Source organism: Aplysia californica, unplaced genomic scaffold (genome assembly GCF_000002075.1).
Source record: "Aplysia californica isolate F4 #8 unplaced genomic scaffold, AplCal3.0 scaffold00094, whole genome shotgun sequence".
Lineage (NCBI taxonomy): Eukaryota > Metazoa > Mollusca > Gastropoda > Aplysiida > Aplysiidae > Aplysia > Aplysia californica.
In genome coordinates this window covers 1,028,624-1,034,554 of record NW_004797364.1, presented here as the reverse complement: position 1 = coordinate 1,034,554, position 5,931 = coordinate 1,028,624, and the positions used below count along the sequence as shown (strand labels likewise).

The 5,931-nt window shown below is 38.7% G+C and overlaps 1 protein-coding gene across 1 annotated transcript in view; it reads left to right on the top strand.

The window, feature by feature from the left end:
- Positions 1 to 481: 481 nt before the first annotated feature.
- The window catches only part of LOC101848577, a gene marked incomplete in the record, with an annotated part of 144,583 nt that continues 139,133 nt past the window's right edge, over positions 482 to 5,931 (top strand). The window contains 1 exon segment of the mRNA XM_013080654.2: positions 482 to 614.

Below are 5,931 nucleotides of genomic sequence, written 5' to 3'. Positions count from 1 at the left end.
CGTTCTTTCTTTCTTTAAAAGTAAACTATCAATTTTCCAAAAAAGGTTATTGCAATATGTTGTCAAATTATAATGTTATGTACACATAATGTGTGCTAACCTATTTCCGTATTTTGTTTTTTTGGGGGCAAAAAAAAGATTCTTACTTTTTCTCTTTTTATTTTATATATTTTCAACTTTCAAAGTGATGCAACGATCATTTCATAGCGGGTTTTTTTTAACATCTAGCACAGCTGGAAATTTTTAGTGCAGTAACTTGTTCTCATCTCAGAAACTCAGAGAGAGAGAGAGAGAGAGAGAGAGAGAGAGAGAGAGAGAGAGAGGGGGGGGGAGAGAGAAGGAGATCTTATTCTCGGCATCCGTCACTTTACGACGTCATGCAAAGAGGGAGCGGGGTTTTCGCTCAGTGAGTGAGACGCGAAGGGGGGTAATCAATAGATAGAGCAACTGAAGCAGGGGAGAGGCTTGAGTGAACCCAGCCAAACTCGCGCCGCATGATAAAGCAGAAGTTCAACACCCTCTCACCTCACTTACAGGTTCGAACCAGAACCGTGGGCACCCCAGCAATTCCAGCCTGGGTCGGATACCTGGGTCTCTATCTTCTACATCTTCATGTAAGTCAATTTGATGCTTTTAATGTCCTCCACTTTTGAATAAGAGGTGAAGGATTCGAAAGATAAAGAAGCCTGAGTTACAGAGAGTAATCATCGTTATCAGCTCTTCCTCTGGTTGGGTTTAATTGTTTTTCCGTTTTTGTCCACAGGATTTCTGATTGTAAGGAATGATATTATGAATTCATATCATGCCTTAAAATTAGTAGGTTTTTCAAGCGTTTTTTCCTATTTCATCTCAATGGTCGAATTGCCATTCCTTATTTCATTGCAAGTCTCAGGCTCTTTTGTCGGTTGTTTCGCTGTGAGCTTATATTGCAATTTGGTGATTAATAGGTAACCCTAAAGGTATGCGTAGGCCTACAGGTTATTTCTGCTGTTTAAACTGCACAACTGCAATAGGAAATGGACGACATAGGTGTAGATTTGTGTCATATGATTTATTCTTTGCCAACAAAGAAAAACATTGTGCCCATTTAAGTTTTAAAATATCAAAATACAAAATCGTTGGGATATACATCTTTGGCAATTGTGTATTCTCCTTTTATGACTATTTTTACCCCCCCTTTCCTGCGATGGCATCTTTATGAAAATACGATATCATCATAATTTTTATGCTTTGTTCCTTACATTTCGTGTAAGCCATACACTTGTAGTTGTGTTGCGACGCCATGGAATCTGGCGCTCGTCAGTTTTTAGACGCACCGATTTATTGGTGTCACTTTAAGCACGCTCATTTTTCTTGCTTTTGATTACAAAAATACCAATTTATCTGGAAAAGTAGTAGAGATATGTTGCGGTTGAAGGAAATGGGCATTGCTGGATGTCAGAGGGAAAAATTAGCGGGAAAATGACTGCCAAAATTTGGAAACCTCCCAAAGTTTGAGAGTCCTTGGAAACAGCAAATTTACTCTTTCATGGCTCTGATTAAGTTTTTTTTCCCAGGTAAAATCCGCTCATGAATATTCTTTAGACTGAAATATACGGCGTTCAACCTTTGAAAACCCCCCACAAAACCCCCACAAAAAAAAATCGAAAAAAAGATAAATTCGTTATGTGGAGCACAAAATGCGATTTCGTAATTTCGATGAGCGCCACTCATAATATTTCAGTTAACTCGTACTTGTTTATCATTAAATTGTTCTGTTACAAAGTAAGATAACCCTTTAAAAAATTGAGCAAAAATAGTTTTCTCCGATGAAAGGAAGTTCTGAATCTGTAGTTTTGCAGATTGTTGAAAATTCTGAACTTTTAAAATGTCTTTCTTAATCTAATGGGGCAATAGTTGTCTCGACTTTTCTTTTGTCTTTCGTTTTTCCTGCTTAGACTGTTTCTTTTCAACAGTATAGTTAGCGAAATCGCCGAAATTAATTTTTAGAGGTTTCAACAATAGCACGTTATTCAGTTAAGATACAAAGGGGCTTCTTACAACATTATAGTGGTTTCATTTGTGTCGTTGTTTTCTTTTTTTTTCCTTTTACGTAAAAGTAACAAGCTCCCCAAGGCAGGGTTCGGGTCAGGGAGGACTTTTCGATCATTATTTGTTTTCAAAAAATAAAAAAAAGACTTATGGATGTGCAAGATAACGTTCAAGGTGTCATAAAACTGTCAGCTAATTTTTGGCCAGCATTACCTGGCAAGTCGATGTGCTGATGAGACAACGCCTTAATGAGGGGGGAGGGGGGGACTTTACATGAAAGCTATCTCGCTTATTAGAGGAGCAAATTTTACCAGATTTCACACATATAACAAGCAAAGTATGGGGTTTTAAAATCCGCTACCAAATTTGAGGAAAAAGTTTCGTTTCCATGGCAACGGCAGCCATATTGGATTTATTGGCATGTCTTACGTAATGAACACGGCACTTATTTTTTATTAGAATAAGATTTGTTTTTGTTTTTTTGGATGCAGGTTTAAAAAAACCCATTAGATCTACAAAAGTGTTTGTTAAGTTTTTCTTAAACGTATTCAAGTTTTAAAAAATACGTGAAAATCCACACTCCATACATCACCAACAAAAAACTGTTACATATATCAACAAATGAACACAGAAATATTTAGTATTACATCTTCTTTTTATTCTATGAAACTTTTTTGAAGATTCGATGAAAAATGGTGGGGTTATTTAAAAAAGTACATAGAAAAAGCGCTTTTTGAGAAAATGGGCGAAAAAGAAAAAGAAAAATGGAATTTATGAGGAAATGGTGGCGACAAACGTGCCCGGTATGGGAAGCAATAAGGCTTTACAGGGTTATAAGGCTATGAAACAGTTGTAAGAGAGGCTGAAAAGGCTAAAATGGTCTACTACTCAAAATGCATAATTTTGAGCAGAATCAGAACTATTTTGGTGTACCCCCCCCCCCCCCCCAACCAATACTGCGTGCCAAGGGAAGAGAATAGAGCAGTAAAATTATATTATTATTATCAGTGCATCATTTCACTCCCAATTTATATTTAAGGCGTAAAATGTCATTAAAAAGTGGGAAGTTTGGGAGTGAGTCATCCCCACGTAAACGGCTAATTTTGAAAGAGCTGTAGCTTAAATTTTAGAATAGAATAATCCTAGAGTTACTGATTATTTTCTTCCTTTACTGGGTCAGCTGTTCTACGACTCTCTTCCTGGGCCCGTTGACATTAAGGCCTCTTATAGGGTACATCGAAGTTACAATTTGTATCATCAGATCAGATCAAATCAGATCAGATCAGATCAATCCTACAGGCGTCTATGCTGTAGGGTTAAGTTTTTCTAAGTTGCATTCAGAAGGGAAGAGTTTGTTTCTCGGGTGGAAAAAACGTTTTACTTGTATGTCTGTCTATCTTATGGGATTGATGGGTTGCATGACTTCGATTCCCAAATGGAAAAAAACCTTCAACTGTTAAAGTCCGTCTATCTTTTGAAATGAAGTGTCATTTTCGGCCTGTGTTGGGTCGAAGAACCCTGCCAAAGGGGAGGTTAAAAACTTTAAAACTTTTTAAAATTCCAATTGACTAGACATCTATTCACTCTTTATGCACGACGGTCTAGTTCAGCTGGTTCATGGTATAGCTTGATTTTTTGCAGTTGTAACAAACTTTTACCAAACCCAAGTCAGTCCTTGTTGTCAATGACAAAATTGTGCATTTATTGCTCGAGTCATTCATTTCTTATACGTGTTGATTTGGGGTACATAAATGATATGTTAAAAAACAAGGGTAGAAGGGTAGGAACGTTTTGTGATGCTGAGAAGTTTGATGATAGAAATGGTTGTGTACAAATATGAGATAGCTTTCCGTATACTAAGAGGTAAGGCTTAGGCAGGAGGTATTTTTTGGTGAGTCACCATCTTCCTCACACAGCTACAACAGTAGGTTAGGTCTATTGAGGATAAAGAAACGGTACAGAACACGACGTCGTTTCATGCCTCGCAAAGAATTACCTAATCTCTACTTACCCTGATGGAGTCACGTTTTACTACCGAATGATTTAATATGTAGTTGAAAGAGACTTATAATAATGTTTCTGCTATGCTACTATCACGTAGAAATGCGCAGATTTGCACGACTGTTCACAAAGCCTCTTTGTCGACTCTACAAGCATAATATTATTATCATACTCTATGCTTTGGTATAATATTTCCACTTTCTGTAAACCTCTATGAACGCTTTTTTGTGTGTAAAGTGTTTTACGGTGCTCGCAACTGCATAAGGTCATATGAGCAGGCGGGACACACCTAATATGTTCAGTTGGTAGGAAATTTTGAATTTTGCCCGGGTGGCGGCCGAAGCCTACTCTTATCGATTTTAGACCACCAAGGGATCTTTAACGTGCGCAACTTGCAGACGGGCCCTCCGAGATTTTTCGCCCTTGTCCGAGAAGGCTTGGTGTAAATCTTACCTACCAGAAGATCAGGGGTGTGGCAGAAAGACAGAATTAAGGAGGAGCCAAGGAGTAGCAGTAGAAAGGCTGCAGAAAGAGTCAGGAGCCCAGAGGAGGGGGCAAAGGAGGTGAGGGGGTGGGGGCAGAAATTGGAAATGAAAGCAGACAACAGAACATTGCTCGAGTGCAGGAAAGAAGGTGAAAGGAGACAATTCTAGAGAAGAAAATTTTTCGACCGCTACCCGAATTCAAACCCGGGACCTTTGAATGAGAGGCCAACACCTTAACCTCTAAGCCACGAGAGCCCCCTATGAACTCTGTTCCCCCTCATTTTCAATGATTGTACTTCGACATTCATTTCATTTTTTTAAATGTAGGTGTTTTTACACCCTCGTTGATACGTAGATCATTTAAGAGGCGGGTTTCGACCCTGCCGTTCTTGGTCAACCCGAACAGTGCGGGCTGCAACCTCCCAGCATAGAAAAAGAGATTCCTGATAAAAATTCCCCACTCGAGAATTGAACCCGGTTCTCTTGTGTGGGACGGTGGAGCCCCAAGCGGAGACACCAACAACACCCCCCCCCCCCCCGAAAAAACCCAATGATCTCCAATATCCGATGAGTCAGCCGAGTTCTCAAGACAAAAATGTTGGGGGAGGGTGGAAGAAAAGAGGGGAGAAAGGATGGGGAGAAGGAGGGGAGAGGGATTTCTTCTCTTTTCAATTTTCAAACAGTAACTGAACTTTGCTCTCAAAGAAAAAAACTTGTTTTGTATACGTGTATGACTTAAGAAATCGTTTTAGTTCTAAAAATGTGTTCAGACTTGAAAGTCTTACTACGTGAAGTTCGAAAATAGGTTGACACATGTTGCTGCCAGATGTGGGGTGACTTTTCATTAACAAAAACTTGTATTTGGGTTAGAAGCTGTATACTTCGATCCAAAACAGTACGTGTTATCCTTTTGGGGAATGTGAATAAATAGTTTAGAAGTGCCATCAATTCTAAAGATTTTCACCAAAATGCAAAAAAAGATTGAAGTTGTTTCAAAAGGAAACCATAACTCTAAATCGATTTAAATTTAGATGTTTTGGTACATTCTAAGTTGAAGGTGTATACGCCTTGAGGAACAGTTTGGAAGTGAGTACCGAAATAGTCCAACCTTCTGACATGTAAGTTGGCCTAAACTGAAACGTGTATTATAATATGCTTGTGGGTCAATTAAGACGAAAATCTGCACCTCTTAAAAAGCCAAACAATTTTGAAAGGTGTGTTACCAATACCATTTCATATTTTGATTAAAAGGATGTTGAAGTCTTATACCGACCCGTTAAATATGAAATACATGTATGTTTTATGAGCCCACTTTTAGATGACTAAACCACAAAGGTCCCAATCTATTTATTTCAGGCCGAAATACATGCACACACATACCCAAATCCCCCCCCCCCCCCAAAGTGACAGCACA